Consider the following 19,271-nt stretch of genomic DNA (forward strand, 5'->3'; position numbering starts at 1 on the left):
CACAATTTTTTTTAAAATACCTAAATATTATAATTGAATGCGAATTTTCAAGCAGAATTAACCGTTGTACATGAGAATTATGTATCCAATAAAAAAAGCTTATAGAAAGGAATTCGGCCTGTGTTGATGTTTTCGAGTGTTGAATTACAGAAATTAGTAGGGAGTATGGTCATTTTTTGATCATTAGAAGCGCACTTTTGATGTCCATAATAAGATTTTTTTTGGAAATTTAACGGCTGAATAATATTCAAATTTTGTTTTGCCAATTTTGTTTGTAAAAATAACGATCATATGATTTTTGAATTTTAGCTAAAGAATTTTCAAAATTTAACGGCTATAAATATTTTGAAAAATAACTGTTTTTGGAATTTTTGAAATTTGACGGTGTTGGACTTCTTTGAAATAACGGTCACAAAACTTTTGAAAATTAAACAGGCAAAAACTGAAGGACTGCAGATAAGGTTTCCCGAAGTTTTGGTCTCGACAAATTCTCGAGTCCGAGATCGAGACCGAAAATACCCGAGAAGCCTCAGTCTAGGTCTCGGCGTCTGTAACCTTTATCTGAAACCTTGGACAAACTATAAGGCACAGCCGAAAACTGCAGGTCTGCACATATTAAATGCAAACATGCAATTCTAGTGGCTTAAGCTGATAGAGACAATGTAGTACTTGATATTGGTAATTGGCAAAGGGCAGCAAGGGATAGAACTAGTTTTAGACTCCAACTGAGAGTCAATGAATTACAGCTGATCAGTACGTCCAGCGAAGTAAACATGCAATTTTTGAACTTACCCTAAAAAAGTGAATCTGAAAATAATTTAAAAAAAACGGTTATTAAAATTTTGAAAAATAACGGTCATATAAATTTTGAATAATACTATCTAATGGACAGAAAATAATTTTAAAAAATAACGGTTATTAAAATTTTGAAAAATAACGGTCATATAAATTTTGAATATTACTATCTAATGGACAGACAGACAAAGCACATTTTTCCCATCACAAAAAACTCCACAAAAATGAGCAAAGAAGTAAAATTATTTTTATTTACGGAAAGAACAGTCAAGATGAAAAGAAATTGAAATTTAATCGAAAATGATTAAAGAAGAAAGAAAACCTTCAAATTATTGCTCCGACTGCTTGTAATTTCAAAGAAATAAAAAGAGAAAAAAAAAATTTAATTTCCAAGTCCAGCCAATAATTCAAGTTCTGATGCCTTTTTGGATATAAATTATAATTAACATTTAGAAGAACATTTCGTCATGTCACGGTTTATGATTATGAGTAGAGCAAGCAAATACAGCACTTCCTGTACGTCGTCTCTTTTATTATTGTTTTAATGCTCGTCCATGCATACATGTATTATTTATTTACTGACACCACTTTTTGAGGTTTTAATGTTCACAATATTCACTAAAGAAGAACAAAAGGCAGTCAGTGCCAATTGAAATCAAGGCAAGCCATAAGATTATGATACGAGCCAATGTAGCTCGCTTACATTAATTTATTATTTCTGGATTCATAATAATGACAACAAGTTCTGAAATAATATTATGAAATATAACTCGTATGTTGAATTTTTAAGGTATCTCCTATGCTGTACAGAGAGTCTGAATAATGGAAAACCCACAAGAATGAAAAATATATTTACTGGATATCCAAAATAAACCGGAAGATGTCTCGAATGTATAATTGACCTTTTTTCACCTCACTACATTTCATTCAGAGTGTGGCTGTCTCAAAAACGACCGTTAATTTTTTTTTTCAAAATTCAAAATTTTTTTGACCGTTAATTTTTTTCAAAATTCAAATTTTTTTGACCGTTACTTTTATTTTTCTTCGTAACGTAAATTTTTATTTTAAAATAAGTTGAGTTCGAAATGTTCGAATTTTTCGACAGTCTAATGTCGAATTTGAGACGGCCACACTCTGATTTAATTTTTTTGTGGATTTTGTTCATCTCAAAAGTCAAGTATTTATAGGTATTTTGTTTAAATTGAATCTGTTATATTGCCTATTATAAAGGCATGAAATAACATAGTGTTTTTTCATGTTCATGGGAAATGAATTAAAAGGACATGTGGAATTGTATAAATTTCAATTCTACACATATTATGTATGTTATTTAAACATGAAAAGAACATTGAACATGCTCATTTGCAAGGCACCGAGAGCATATAAAGAAACAACGAGAAGACGTAAAGAAATCATTTTGTAGCATTTGGTGCTAATACAAAAGAAATATACAGGAACAAAAAAAAAGTGCGAGGGACTTTTAGTGGAGGACAGAAGAATTGCATTCAAACATATTTTTTTGTTTTGTATTGTTGACCGCCGTTTCTTGAGGGGTTTTGCTGATGCTATGGGTATGGGATGTGGCAGTTTGTCCTGTAATTACTGTTATTATTGGGAGTTTTAAGATTGTATCTTGTGGGATCTGAATTGATGATTCTTAGAAATCAAAGGCCGTAAGGACATGACTTGAGATTCTGAGGAACAGACACGCGAGTTTATCAGTATGGAGGGAAGTATTAGCCTGGAATAAGAGGCTTAACCATCATATTGTGCGATTTTCTCAGGAAATATCCGATGTATAAGCATTTAATATTGCTTAGATAAGATTCCTGTAAAGGCTTGGAATCATTGAATCTATAAAGGTGGATCATTTTGTAGCCAGACTAGGATTTGACTTATTTCTATCTAGATACGTTCTTAAAGTACAGAAATATATGAAAACTTGCCAAATGGACGAATGATTCCTGATAGCTCATTGGTAGGAGCCAATGACTGTAATTCGATTAGAAATTGTAAGACGTGGGTTCGAGTCCCACAAAGCTATTGATATAGACCATTGTAACATTTCATAATGCTAATTACTTTGATACAGCAATCAAAAGAGGGATACAGAGGTCATGGTTAACAATTGATCTGCACGGCTTGCAAAGTCAGAAAGGGAGAAAGTGCTGCAGAGTGTAATCAGAATAGGATCTCTTTACCTAAATACTTTCTTGAAAAGCAGGAATATAGCCAAATAGAAAATACAGTAAAATATCAGCCATTTTATATACGACACCCTGAATCTTAGGTTTCAAATGATAATGATTCTGGTTTGAGCATTCAGCCAGTTGTCTGGAAATGGGTTCGAATCCTATTCGAAATCTCAGGTTCCATTTCTTCAAATTATTCTTCCAATTGTTAAATGTCCAATAATTTCTTCAACTAAAGAGATGTCATACCAAGCTAGTTCACCCGGTATGTGGCACAGCTTGGGCACAGCCTCACTCTTCAACCTGCGCTTCTGACTCCAAAACGTTTCCTTCCAACTTTGTCACATTATAACTCATTGTGGAAATATTTCAGTAAAAATAAAGACACAGAAAACTATAAGCAGCTAATGGAAAACATTTGCGATTGAAATTTTTGCTTATTTCTTCAAGCAGACCAGCTTGCAAGAAATTTCTCGCAAACTTTTTCACCAAACTTGTGGCTGAAAAAAAAAGTCTTTTTCTGCTCATTTTGTTTACACTCGTTGACTGCACTTTTTATGTGAATCTCAATTTAATTTTATATTTTTTTATTTTTTTCATTAAAAACCTCTAAAGAGGAATTTGTTGTGGTGTAAGATAAGAATGTGGATTGCAATTTACAATTTCTGCCATCATCTTTGTTCAAAGTAAAAGAGATGGAACAAAATATATAAAAAAAAAAATTGTTGTTCCGTATTGTTCTTTTTTATGTCGCTTGACGCATCGTTTTGTGGTCTGTAAATTGTTTTCTTTTCTCACATTCGAGGCATTTTCCGCAAAATTTCACTGTGCATGTCCGAATGGAATTCGTAATAATGTAATTAAATTCAACTGTAGTTTTTTATTTATTTATTTATTTCGATATCGATATGATTTTTTTCAATCTTCACTTTTTTTTGTTTGTTGGCTTTCGTCCAAATGTTGAAGGCAGTGTTGGTTCCGAATGACGAAATTGTACGAAGAAGTTTGTGTGGATTCATACTGGAATCCTCATATTAGCTCTGAACTCCGAATATTCTCAAAAACCAATCCTAAATGTAGTCATATTAATATACAGTTAATAGCCTAACAACATAAACTAGTCACAGGGTCTTGGAGGTGTAGTGGCTTCAATCATCTAGATTTAATTAGTACACGCCGACCTAGCGATGGTTCGAAACTAGGCGAAATTTTTCTTATGTCCCTTTTGAATCATATGTACGGAAATGCATCTCATAGCCTCCCTTTATAGACTACTGGGAGTATTGTCATCAAAGTAGTGATCTGGCAGTGATCAGATCCCATTAAAATTTGTTGGTCTAGGGTTGAGTGGGAGTTTTGGTGAACCTAGTTTGTTGATTAACAACAAAGACTTAATTCTTGAACAGATGGATTCACTTATGTACGTAAACGTAAGACCACAGATTTCACTCTTTTCTGACAGCTCACAATGCAATCAAATAAAGAGCTGCTTCTAATGCTACAAATATAGAACTTCTGCTTCAATGGGATTCGAAACAATTCCTCTTAATCTACAAAGAGCAAGTAAGACTTTGTGCGAACTGAGAATATGTACAAGCTAGGTAGACAGAGCCAGCAACAGAGTCAAAAAGAAAGCCTTTTGTTATAATCAAAGATCCACATAAGAACATGATTTGAGTAAGAAAGTAAAGTACAAAGAGCAAGATCAGTGCAAGAAATTTAATCAATTACAATCTACTAATTTCAAGATCCTTGTGGATTAGGTTTCATCTGACACAATCTGTATTGATTATCTGTAATTATGGTAAAGAAAGTTCCAATTTTTCTTATTAAGACTTGAACTCATGAATTCGATGAGGAAGTGTAGTGAATTCCCTGGCAAGTGCTAGGCGACTTCAGACGATTTTTTCACAAAATTGCTTTAAATCGCTTGCTAAGATGTGATCCTACCAAATATCTATGACCTAGACTAGACCAAGACTAGATGGCATAAACCCTATCAAAATCAACAACACTGTTTGATACATAACATCAGACTTCCAGCGGTAATGATTAATCGTTGAAATTTATCTCTCTGAACTTCTTTTGCACTTTACAAGTACGAAGTGGAGAAGAAAATTATTATTAAATCCATGAAACAAAAAAACAGCAAAAAAAGAACTACATTGAAACTGCCGAATCGAATCATTTATCAATTGAAATAAAAATAATAAAAAAAAAAGTTCACGCAAATAATGCCAAAGAAAAGTTCGCGTTCCCAATAAATTTATTATGTTTTCACATATGGCTAATATAAAACCTTAAAGATAAAGAAAAATATCATGATAAATCTTAAATCATTGTAAGATATAACAACAATGACTGAAGAAAGAAGTGAAAGAGAGGCATATCATAGGATAATGAATGGGTGTGAAGTACATTAAGACATTTAGAAGGAAGACCTTCTTCTTCTTAGTCCAAAAAAACCAACATTAAAAGGCAAATTCCGCATCGAGTGTGCAACAATGTATCAATTTAATATTTGCATTCATATCAACGATTTGCATTCTTTTCAGCATTCAACCTTCTTTTATCTCTTCTTTTTTGTCTCGTAAAACTTAAGCTTATATGTACTGTAATGCATATGTATACAAAGAACCGTTTATTGTGGTCATTGTATGGCTAATAATTGAAGGGCAAAATTGAGAAGTGATTCAATTTACCCAGAACTTTTATCATTTGAACCAAAATTAAGTTTGTAATGAAGTCATTGATGTTGGTTGTGTGAGTAATTAAGGCGCATTCAGTTAAACAGTATTGCATTTGGTATTGACAATTTGCAGACGGAAACCAGCGTTAGAGGAAGTTTGAGGCGTCATCTGAGGGAGACCATGGATCGTATTTGTTCTGTACGTTCAGCGAAGGAAAGTGCATTTGGATTGATACAGTTTGGTAAGTCTACAACAGAAATTGTAGTCGATTTAGGAGTCAACTTCAATTTTTTATGAGATCGGGACGAGTTTCGCATTCGAAATCCGAGTCGGCTTTGAGTTCTGGTCTAAGATGGGATCATTGAACATCAGTTTAAAAATCGATAAGCTTAAATTGACTAGGAATGTCTTGGAAATCAACAGTTTTTTTTTTTAAATTAGTTCAAAATTCTAACAAATCGACTGAAAATAACGGTTTCTCAACATTTAAATTTCAAAAATCGTACAAATTATGATATGGATATCAAAACATTTGAAGGGTTCTGATTACATTATTTTACAATTTCAAACATTAAATTCGAAAATAACGGCTATTTAAAATTTCAAATATGAAAACCATACAAATTATGTTGACATTTGCAAAACATTTGAAGGGTTCTGTCTCTGTTTTATCATTTTGTGGTCTAAAATTCGAAAAATAATTTAAATTAAAGAGGCATTCAGTCATTTTTTGTGACTTTTATCAAACTTTAAACATTAAAGTATTAAAATCTAAAAAGAATAAAATAAAAAAAAAAAATAGACAAAAAACGAAACAAGTAGAACACTTTACAATAAATCTTGTTTTCTGAGATTTGAACTCTAAGCTATATATGAATTTTAATATATTCATAATTAACTAAATCATTTCATATTAAATAATCAGCCAGCTAAAGTAGACTCCAAAACACAACATTCTTTTCCCAAAAAAAGAGTAAATCCACAATCAAAGAATGAAGGGGGACCCGGCCAAAAAGTATACACGAGAAAGGAGAAAGAAGAAAGTCAACAACCATACGGAATAGCAACGTGACATAAAGATTTATTGAATGCAATAAAAGAAATAAATATCGTCGGGCACAATTTTTTTTTGTGTGCAATTCGAGAAACACACGAAAAAAAAATATTTACGGTGCGCGACGATTTGGCTTATTCTTCTCCTCCTTGCTATTTGCCTCGTTTCTCATCCCATGTGATCCAGTTGAGAATTATTACCCTTCTTAAAATGCATACAGCGATATGAACGGAATCATTGATTGCATTTGTGCATTTTTTTTGGACCTTTTTCTTGCTGTCTTCCTTCATTCCTTCTCTTATTCTTAACATTTTAATTTTAATATTTGCTTAATGAATTATCAACGCTTGTGGGGTCAATGCAAAAATGGTGTTTTTTAATGTTTTTTAATTCTTTTTTACTGTCTCATTTGATAAGGAATTGCTTGTTATAATGGATCGTCCTTATTCACTCTCTTTACATTTGCTAGTAAGACATACATAAATGGCAATTAAAATTAATATCTTCGATCGTATTTAATTAATCCCCCCCTCCTATAGTTACAGTATGAATTAAAGTATTTAAGGTTATTTACCTTATAAATAAGACAACATCAAACAAGACCCTCAGTTCTCTTTTTATTTGTTGCTCTTATGTGCCAACAGTTGCGACCGATAAGAATAATTTCAATACAATCCCGAGTTTGCTTAATTCATATCTCGTTTGTGGAACCACAAGTTGTGAAATTGAAATTGCAATTAAGTCATTAAATGAATTCTTTTTAATATTTTATACATTTTGAGAAATATGTGGATGATGTCAAGGTATGATGGCTCTTTTTTCGGTGACTTTATGGGAATGGATTTTTGGAATTTGAGTATGTTGAGTGTTCTGGAGGTTAATTGAATAATTTCATCCATAAAAATGCTAAAGATGATGATTAATCTAGGATTGGTGGAGGAGATGGTATCATGGGTGTATTCAACAAGAGGGTAGAGAGGGGGTAAGGCTTAAAGGTTAACATATTTTTGGACAAAAATCTTATATTTATAGCTAATCCAAATCGAAATCCAAAAACTACGTTGCGCTACCCATGCGTCTATGTTGCACAACCCATGTGCCTATGTTGTGCTACCCAAGCGACTATATTGTGCAACTCATGTAACTTTGTTGCGTTAACCAAGCGTCTATATTGAGCAACGCATGTGACTATCCAATCATCTATCTTAAGCAACTCATACAAGTATGTTATACTACCCAACCATCTATGTTGCGCAACTCATGTGACTATGTTGTGCTACCCAAGCATCTATATTGGGCTACTCATATGACTATGTTGTGCTACTCAACCTTCTATGTTGCGCATCTCATGTGACTATGTTGCGCTACCCAATCGTCTATGTTGCGCCACTCATTTGATTAAATTATGCTGTCTAAGCGACTAAATTGCCTTTATGGAAGCGGCATTCAAGGAAAATTCACGATTTATTCTATGACATAGAAACTAGCTTCAAAATCAACTTCATGACTTCATAATGAATTTCAAAAAGCATCTTGATTTAGTAGCTTTAATAGATGCGCCAGCAAAAAGCAGGTGATATCACTGTCCAACTCTGATGTGCCATATAATTACAATCATGTCCAGCAAAAGAATCTTCATGTTTTGATCTGTCAAAACTGTCATTGAAAACTCATGAAAGTTCCCACCCCTTGGCAGTAAAGTAAATAAAACAAAGATTCTCGTTTCCATTCCTTCACGATGTTTCAGTTAATGAACAGAGAAGTAACGAAATAAAATAATAATAATAATGAAAAGACCATTAAAATCAACATTGCGAAAATTATTCGTTATAACTTCATATTTGACTGTAACATCCAAAAAAGATGAGAGAAGGAGCTGGTAAGTAATCTTCTTACATACTTTACCTTCTTGGTTTTAATTTTTTAATTTATTTTTGTTTGCTTAATCAGTGTTAAATGGCTGGTATGTGCATAATATGCATACCAAAAGAATTTGTTGCCTTTCCGTCCTTATCGACATAACCAAAAAGGAATCCTCTCTGCACATTCTTTATCATTTCATTGGTTAAATAAATATTTTGTATCACATCTCAATATGCAAAAATCTCTCCGGGACATATTTTATACGGTGTACCCGGGGACGGGAATGGGAGATAATAAAAAGTTACTTTAATTTGCTGCTTGTGTATGGGAAGAGGATTTGAGAATTGCGGTCACTTTGGGTGATTCATTTTTGAAACTTTTTTATTTTCTTCTTCAAATCTGATTTATTACGGTCGAATTGATCTTTAAAGCTTCTGAAGTGAGACTTTCTTGGCTATTAAATTGCCTCAGACTAGAATTAATATTTGGGTTACTTTGTGATTTCAATTTTACAGCTAGAGGTGAGACATAAGAGGGACAGTGGTGTATATTGACTGAAATCATGGTGTTGTGTGTTTTACACAAGTGACTATGTTGCTCTACACAAGTGACTACGTTGTACTATCTAAGTAACTATGTTGAGTTTCACAAGTGACTAAGTTGCGCTACCCAAGCGACTAAGTTGCACTACACAAGTAACTATGTTGCGCTACACAAGTGACTCCGTTGCGCTACACAAGTGACTACGTTGCGATCCACAAGTGACTAAGTTGCGCTACACAATGACAATGTGTTACACAAGTGACTACGTTGCGTACACAAAGACTATGTTGTGTTTCCCAAGTGACTATGTTGCGCTACCGAAGTGACTATGTTGCACTGCTCATGTAACTATGTTGTGCTACCAAGCGACTATGTTGCTGTACTCAAGTGATTAAGTTGCTCTACACAAGCGACTAAGTTGCGCTACTCAAGCAACCAAATTGTGCTCCTCGTTTAGTAGATTCCCGAAAAACTGACCTAAAGATCCACCCACCCTTAATTAAAGAGCATGCTGAGTAAACAACATCAAATATTAGACTCCAATCCCTCAAACCACACTGCATCAACTCCTGACACAATCTCATCAAGATAAAATCCCATTTGACATGGACATCCACAACGACTTCATCATTACTAATTTCATGTTGGAGATTTTGTAATTTTTTAATCAAAAAATCAAAATCTTCCCTGAAAGAATAATAGGGAAGAGATGTTTTTTTATGAGTATATTAAAGTTTGCTGCTTTATGACCCTCCCGAGGACATTAAAGGAAACTTTTTTTTTGTTTCACTATTTTATTCCATCTCCTCCATTCCATCGACTTTTTCTTCCGCATTACAACTTTCATCGGATTCACTTTTTTGTTCTTCATATCTTTCACATCTACATCAAGGCAAAGAGAAATTCACGCCTTACAGTTTTTTTTTTTGTGGAAAACTCTCTCGGCTTTCATCATATCTCTTGTTCCTGCCTATTATGTATGAATATAAATTTGGATACGATTATGACCGCTGCGGGTCATCTGAAAATATCAATTTTTCACACCATCTCTTACTGCCTTTCCACACACGGATGGTCATATGGAACAGAGTTGGAAAAAAGGCATCTGTGACATGTAAGAACCGTACAAGTTCTTAATAATTTGTATGGTTTTTCTTTTAGAACCATACAAATTATCAAGAAATTGTACGTTTTTTACCATGATTTTTCTTATAAACCGTAAATGATCAATTTTGTACGGTTTTAAAACCATACAAAAACCATACAAATTATCAAGAAATTGTACGGTTTTTTTCTCTATAAATGATTTTTTCTTTTAAAACCATACAAATTCTTATCAAGAAATTGTACGGTTTTGTCTTTAAATGGTTTTTATTATAAAACCATATAAATTATGTGCGGTTCTGCATGTCACAGTTGCCTGCTTTGCAACTCTGATAAGGAAACTTGCACCGTATTATAAATTGCTTTTATTTGTTAATTTACCTCATTGTGCTTAAAAATAAATAAAGCAAAATATACATTATGCAGTCCAGCAACAACAAAAGTGAAAAAATGGCAGATAAAAGAAGTCTTGATTAAATATTTGTTTTCACATCAACCAGAAAAAAAATATATAAAATGGAATATAATTTTTCTTATTCGCCGTCAGTTGGGCTGAGAAAAGATAAATATTTACAATGAAAAAAAGCATTCGAGAAGTTCTGATGAGAAAAGAATTTCTTTTTTTGCTGATAGAAATGAAAAATTCATGCGAATAATCATTGAAATTGGAATAGAATGTGAGCAATTGTTGTCTATTTTTAGTAGGATTTGTGCATTAAAATAAATTGGATTCTTTTTTCATTAGAATTCGTAGGCATTCGTGAATTTAAGTGCAAAAATTGCTACATTTTACAGTATTTGTTTGGATTTTTCAATAAAAATGATTGTTTACATTTCCACTTCAACATTTTGGAGCTCAGTTTTGAACTAGTTTTATGGTTATTGGTGGTTTAAATGATTGAAAAGTGCTTAAAAAGTGTGAGCAAAGCATTTATTAACATTATTGTTTAATAAATTTGTGTAAAAACTTAAATAATTGCAATTTCAAATTTTAGAAAACAAAATTTCAAAAAGTGCGGGAAAAATATAAATATTTTGAAAAATCGTTATTTTGAACTTAATTTGAACTTTGAACTTTAATTTCAAATAAAATTTGACAGTTTTTTCATGATTCCGAATCATTAAAGTGTATTGACCTCTCAAACTGCCTCTAAGCCATAGTTCATTAACTCAATAAAATTCAATATTCAAAGGACTTTCTCCAAAGTTAATTTTAAATCTCTAGAATCTGCCTTAAATTTTTACGACGTCTTAAAAAATCCTCAATAAAGTTAAATATTTAAATTTTTAATTAGAGACCTACACATGAATGGAAATAAATTTATTCCTGCATTTTTAATTCCTATCCAATTCATAGTTTTAATTTTAGTTAATGATGTTTTCAAGATCTTCGGATCAGATCCCGTTAGGACATCAACATTAAAATAGGAATCATAATTTAAAATGAACATAAAAATTTTTAAATAGCAAAAATATCGAATTGCTTGATGGCCATAAAATTTTACAATTCCGTATGCAAAAATAGTTTTGGGAAAGAGAGAAAAAAAGTTCTACCCAACAGTGGCATTGTGGAGACAACATGGGGAGTATAAGGCTGAAATGGCAGTTTCGTGAATATTTTTATTAGAACGTAAAATATATAAAAAAAAAATAATTCCCAAGCTATCGTAGTAAATGAATGTGAGTAGTGCAATGAATCAATAAATCGCATATCAATTTACTGAATTAGAATAGACGTGATCAGTTATGGACAAAGGAAGCGCAGTTTTTATGTTGTAATTTAGGATCAAAAATAACGGTTCAAAGAATATTTGAAAAAAAAGTAACAACTTGAAAAATTTTAAAATGTAATTTTTGGTCACTTTTTGAAAATATTTGAAAATTCAACATTATTTTGCAAAATAACGGTCAAAAATTATTTGAAAATAAACCGTCAAATTTTTAATGGTTGAAAAATATTTGAAAATTTAAAGTAAAAATTAATTTTTGAAAATAACGGTCATAAATTATTTAAAAATCAACAGTCAAAATTTTGATAATTTAACGGACATAAATATTCGAAACATAAAAGTCAATTTTTTAGCCAATTTTAAACAAAAGGGTGCTTAAAAATGTGCTTTGAATCAATAAATCGCATATCAATTTGGATTAGAATAGACGTGGTCAGTTGTCAGGTAATTTAGGATTGACTGGCTTGGAAATGAGGCGCGATATCTCAACAGCCAGATACCGTAGAGAGTTCTAGTTTGAAGCATTAGCTCTGTGCCATCGAGTTTTATAGATGCTTAATAGTTTTAAAGCACATGATTGTCTCTGAACACATTAATTAAAGATTTTTCATCAAATAAGCAAAACCACGTGTTTTTTGAGTTCAAAATTTTAACTTCAAAATTTAAAATTTTTTCGACCGTTAAAAATTTGAATTTTGAACTTCAAAACTTGATCCTTAAAAATTTAAATGTCAAAGAAATTTAAGATTTGAATCTTCAAGATAAAGAACTTGTTCACAGTCAGACAAAAAGCCATTCTAATTGCGAACTTTGCCATTTCCATTCTCAACAAAAAAAAAAAGAGTTAAAATTGATAAGAAGAAATTTAATCCATCAAGTCTAAAGGAATGTTATGTGTAGATATTTAGTTTAGTATAAATGATAAATGAAATGATGCGGAATATGAGGAGTATTAAAGAAAAAGAAAAGAAAGAGATGATAGACAGAAAGCAAGGCAGGCAGGCATAGAAAAAGAGCGTGGCACAAGTTCCCAAGATTGAAATGAAAAACTGATGAGGTAATTTATTGAAAACTGTAATTTGATACTGCATTTGCATAATTTTAATAAATAAAATTCTCGTTTTTGCTTAAACACAAAATCGATTTTTTTTTTTAGCAAATATTGGAGATGGAAAGAGCATGAGATGCTTTAAACAAGATAAAAGAAGGCAATGAGAAAGAGAGAAAGAAGAAAAAAAAATCCAGCTATGAATTTTTATACAGAAAGAAAATGACAGATGAAATAAATAATTTGATATTGAATAGAAAACTGTGCTGATTGCTTTGTCCCCAATATCTACTCATGCTCTCATGCTTCTTTGTATCATGTATGACGATAATATGCATACATCTGTATATAATTTATTTCTTTCCCATACTGGAATTCCAATAAAATTCTGTATTTTGCGCTAAAATGAAAGTTTTATCTACGAAGTTAGTCATAAAAAATATTTCACCATGCACAACCATTTACCATCTCATCGCTTATCAAATCGCTTCTTGCTAAGCTTCTTATTACATCGTTCGGTTGCGCTAATGCTCAACTATGAATCATGTTAATAACGATAAAGATACATTTGATCTGAGTTATTGGTGATATTGTTGGGTTAAAGCTTACATTCGATTGATTGTCAATTAGAATTCAAGTTTTATTTGATTTTCGAAATTATCTTCGAATTTTTCGAAATTAATTTCGAAATTTTAATTTTCAGAATTTTTTAAAAGATTTTCGACATTGATTTCGAAATTTTCGACATAAATTTTGAATTTTTCGAAATTAATTTCGAATTTTCGACATTAATTCGAATTTTTCGAAATTAATTTCGAAAATTTTTCGAAATTAATTTTGAATTTTCAAAAAATTTTGAAATTTTCGATTTAATTTTAAAATTTTTAAATCTAATTTCGAAGTTTTTAATAATTAATTTCGAATTTTTTGACATTAATTTCGAAATTTTCAAATCCAATTTCGAATTTCTTCAAAATTAATTTCGAACTTTTTCGAATTAATTTCAATTTTTTAAAATTTTGAAGAACTTTTTCGATGTTAATTTTTTCGAAAACTTTTCAAAATTTTTCAACTTTTTCAAAATAAAAATTTTCGAAGTTTTTCAAAATCAATTTCGAATTTTTCGAGATTAATTTCGAATTTTTTCGAAATTCGCTTAAACACAAGTTTGAAGCTTTTGGTCGTTACATTCAAATTTTCCAAAATTAATTTCAAAGTTTTAATAGATTTTATTGATTTAAAATCCAAAATTCACAATAATTTTATTCAAAACATCCAAAAACATCAAGTTTGGCATACCAAACACACTTAGTCATCAAAAAATTTAAATAAACATACGCAAAATCTAGGTCTTAAATTCCCAGTCATGAATCTCACAGTAAGTCAACCTCACGAGATCAACACGATAAGATACACCAAATATGTGCGTACTACAAATTCCGCTCTACTGTCATAAAAAATGATCGTAAAAAATCGCAAGCCATAAAATATCCAACTCTGCATGACAAAATAGACAAGATAACATTTGACAGTCACTATAACAAGTTAACTAGCAGGTCTAATTGTGTTGTATGGATGATGAGGTCACTTAATTAAAAAAATGCCAGAAATTAAGATGTAAACATGCTAAAGCGTGCATGTTCAAGTCTCATCCTACCAAAATCATCATCATAATAATCTTTAGAAAGGTACAAATTGATAGATCTAAAAAGTATATCCAAAATCTTATATTTTTGCGCCTGATTTCTTCGTGTTTACATTTTTTTTATAACGAGACTTAAAAATTAAGGCTGAATCTCGGAGTTTATTTAACTTATATTAAAATATGAGAGAAATAATCAGAAATAATCATGAAAAAGAAAACTTCATATCCAACTGTAGAAGTAATTTGCCGACTTGTTGTATTATTTTACCTTTTTTATTCCCTTACATTTTTTTTTGAAGTTTAATTGAAATCTTTCTTATAAAAAACGAAATGAATAAGAATAAGAAGCAATGCGAGAGATGTGAAAGAAGTAAGAAAAAAAAAAAGATCGAAAACACGAATTTCTTAGGCATTTCAATTTTTTGATGATTATAAAACAAAAACCAGTAGAGAGAGAATTTCTTTCTGTGCTTTTTCTTCAATTTTTAGTTTGTAGTTTGAAGTTTTTAGCTGGTTTTTGTGGAGGAAAGGGTGGCAAAAAAAAAGGTTTGGGAATTTCAACAACTACAAAAAATAATAATGTAAGTGAACGGGATGAAATCGATATTTTATAATTAGGATTTGAACCTGAACCTTATAAGCAATTTACATGATTACGAATTTATGAGCTATTTAATTTATATGCGAACTTGATTTTGTGATTAATATAAAGTATTGATCACATTATGCATTTTATAATATATTTATAAATTCTAATAATCAGGAATCTGGAACTATAACGTCACATTTTGAACATTTTTGATAAATTTCATAATTTTAACATTCTTGATGCCAAGCTTGATTCAAATTTACAACGATAGTGCGCCCTTAAAGTGTCTAAAACTGATCAGATCCTAATCCTTCGGGACAAATAATTCAATTATATTAAAGTACATTACAGCACAACCATACTACTTCTGCAGTGTAGTGGTGAACCTAGTATGATGAAGTGCTTACCCTAAAACAGTTTTGGATGGCACATACTAAATTTTTAATTCAATAATATCAGGTTTTGTGACTTGTGTGCTGCGGTACATAGTTCGCCTATCATTGACTGAGGCATTGTGAAGTGTAATTTACATTTGGAAATCCAAAAAGGAATGTGATCATAATCTTTGATAGAATCTATTGTATAAAGTGTTCACAAGTAAGTTCAATTTTCATAGAATTTTTGAATTGTGGTTTAGTTCTCTTTTACGTAGTAAATCTTATATATTTTTCACAATGGTCCATATCAACGACTCTTATCCTTAACATTTATTGCCATTTAAAAAGGACCTCACACAAAATATATAATCAAACGCAAAAAAGAAACGTTCATCAGTTATATTACTTAAAGAATTATTTAATATATTTTATGCAGGATTCGAACCATGTCATTATCAAACTTCCTGTTATTGATCATCGTAAGCATCAAATTTATTAATTCACATTATGAATAAATCCCAATTTAAATTTCTTAATATTTCCCAAAGAATACCATTCAATAACTCCATCAAAATATGCGCAATATTCAAATCAATTCCAAATCCAAATTAATTTCATACTTATAATTCAAAAAGAACATGCCACGGATATTTTGTATTTTGTTTAGATGAGAAATCTATCTATCAAAAAAAAAAATGTTAAAATTGTAATGGCTATTACTCTCATCATCATGCAGACATATATGTTTGATCACCGGTGTGGTGTGGCTATGTGAAGGAATTTCATTAAAAACAATTTATTAAAATTACAACATGATTGATATTTCATTCATTTCATTTAATATGTGTCTTAGCAACATGACCATGACGATGATGTAAGAATCTATTATGGACTGAGAGTGAGTTGAGGATGAGACATGAAATGTGTGAAGGGAATATCGAGAGCACTTCATTACAACAACATAATTTTGTTGTCATGAGATTTTCTACTTTGGTGGTATTTTTGTTATTTTCATCATTATTATTATGTATTCTCATCTCCCATCTCTGAAGAAGTAGCCAATTGGAAACATTAACAACTCTTAAATATTCACCGCATCTCACAATTTATCTCCTATCAATTCAATATTCTCAATTCATCGTAAAAATCCAGCTTTATATATCTATCTTGGATATAAACTCAATTAATTCATTTCTAATTGCCTCTGAGTTCTCTTCTAATCTTCTGGAACTGATCGGGAATGTGTAGTTTATATAATTTCTCTGTTTTCTACACACTATTCCAATATGTTTCATATATCTGTGTGTATTGCATCAGTCTATGGGGATCGTTGGCAAGTGATATAGAGCGTTGGTGATGTGATTTGATTGAGTATTGAGATTTTTGGGGATTAATGTGGATTATTTTTGATTTTGAAGGTTGTGAGGTCATTATTTTGTGATTTTTGACCTTACAGTTGGAATGGATTCCTGAATTGGATGTGTGGAAAGGACGCTTAAAATCCTTGTCATTTGAATTGACAGAAGTTCTCGAAAAATAGAGCCAGCTTTAGGGTTCTCTCTTGAGACAATGGCCCTTAAGTGTGTCCCAGTCAACGAAGTAAGAATAAGACTTAAAGATGACATCTAGGAATGACGTTTTCCTTTTTTCCAACACTGCACAAATGCAAAGCTCAAGATTTTTAACTCTGCAAAAGTGCAAAATCCAGGATATACCTACGTAATGCACTCAGTCACAATCTGAGTGTCGTGTATACACAAACTGAGTTAGTGTGACTAGAGACATCGAAAAAGAACTCGAATCCGAGTAGAACACCCTTGAGATCGAAGTCGCGTTGCTTGGGCTGGTTGTCAGACGTTCTAACAACTACGCTACAGCTGGTTTTTCGCTGCCATCTGATTTTAGGATATATAGGATAAAATGTACGCTTTTAAGCATATTATGGATCATTTTGTAATTTTAAGCTCTTAAACTGAGACTTGGACTGCTCCTTCTAGCTCTTAATACTCCATTGATTCTTCATTATAAACTATCATCATCCAAAGAATTTACTGAATCTCCAAACAGTTCTAATCAGGGTATACTTTTGATCATCACGCCCCTGTTTTAACCCGTGGTAGGCAACCTTTTATTTTTCACGCCACACCTTGATGTTAAGTCTCGAAACAGCGTTCAGCATACGGTTCATAGCATTTCAAAGAATTCTTCGCGGCACACAGATTCCCCATCAATGTTCTAACCCCAAAATCATAGACATCATAATCAAATGACACCATCATGCAATTTCTTAACCTACGTTTGATTCTCAATCAGAACAGCATAAGAAGAAGATGAATAATAAAAAAAAGCGATTGAACGACGACGGGTCTTCAAAGTCTTACTAAATTTTTTCCGTTTCCAATTAAGACGAGAAATAAAAAAAAAAAAGTTATTTTTATTTATAACTTCTCTTAAGATTCCTTTCTTCTTCATTGACGTGCTCTTGTTGTTGTTTCGATCACATTTTGAAATTCGAGAAAACAATTTTCTCATTCGAAATAAGTCGCAGAAATTTTGTGTATTTGTTAACAGAACAGCAACAAACAGCATAAAAAAAAATTGAACCCAAAAATAAAAAAAGAAATTGAAATGAAATGAAATTGTTAAAAAGTCAGCGGGAGAATTGCCGGCAAATTTTCCTTCCTTAGGGAATTCTTATTCTTTGTAATTTTCATTTGGATCTTTTCATCTCTGTTTGTTATTTGGTGGACATTTGAAGGTATGGAGTTGAGTTGGATGGGTCAGTTTGGGTGACTGAATTGAGATACTATGGATATTGAAGTCAATTTTGTGGCTAAGAAGTCAAGTCAGGTTTTGCTAATGCTGTAAAGTGGGATCTAATTGTCAAACTATATATTGATTGTTTTGTCATGGTAAAGGTCATGTGTAAGTAGTCAATGCGGACATAATATCATGCACTGAACTTGAGATGATTCCAAATGGTGCCACTATGATAACAAGATGACAGTTATTTAAGAATATAATTGGAAATTTGGTCGTTATCTCTAATATTATTCCTCTGAATTGACTTGGTTCCATAATAATAACATTGGAATATTTGCCAATCATGAATCTAGGGGTTCGTACCCATTCTCTAAGTATATTGACACTCTAATGCAGTCTAGTGATGTACCACATGAAATTTTAAAAGCTTTTCAATGTCTATTTGGGCACATTTTGATTTGACTAATTGTATGTCCAGTTTTAAGACCTAGTAAAGGTTCTTAAGGTAAATCTAAATTACCTTGATTTTACTTGCCGTACTTATCGAACTGGGCAATTATATAAGGCCTGTTTGACCCCCAACAAGCAAAGAAATAGTTTTTAGGTGCCGTAATCCCTACCAAGCAAAGAGCATACTGCCAAGAGCAAAATAAGCTGCGAGCATGCTTATCAATTATATTTAAGGTATGCAGTCACTCAAGAGCATGATCTTTGACTATTAGGCGGTACTTTTGTTCCATGAAAGCATATTCATTGCCTGATAACAATCAAGATAGCTTCCATTTGAAATTCGCATCATACACACCTTAACCCTCCCCAAACTCTTCTCAACTTGCTTCATTCTTCATGTATAATCGGTCATCATCAGTGATGATTTT

General features: G+C 31.5%; 1 protein-coding gene across 3 annotated transcripts in view; it reads right to left on the reverse strand.

Annotated features, from left to right (window-relative positions):
• Nucleotides 1-19,271, reverse strand: part of LOC139092676 (EGFR adapter protein-like) — a 65,867-nt gene that overhangs the window by 36,453 nt on the left and 10,143 nt on the right. For 2 of the 3 annotated variants that reach the window (XM_070643188.1, XM_070643186.1), the window contains exon 2: nucleotides 793-807. The exons of the other annotated variant lie outside the window; for it this stretch is intronic. The gene's annotated coding sequence lies outside the window, so the exon portion shown is untranslated. The remainder of the gene's footprint in view (nucleotides 1-792; nucleotides 808-19,271) is intronic. 3 annotated transcript variants of the gene reach the window in all.

This window comes from Chironomus tepperi, unplaced genomic scaffold (genome assembly GCF_022539635.2).
Source record: "Chironomus tepperi strain 1889 unplaced genomic scaffold, CSIRO-AGI_Ctep_v1 contig_309, whole genome shotgun sequence".
Taxonomy (NCBI): Eukaryota; Metazoa; Arthropoda; class Insecta; order Diptera; family Chironomidae; genus Chironomus; species Chironomus tepperi.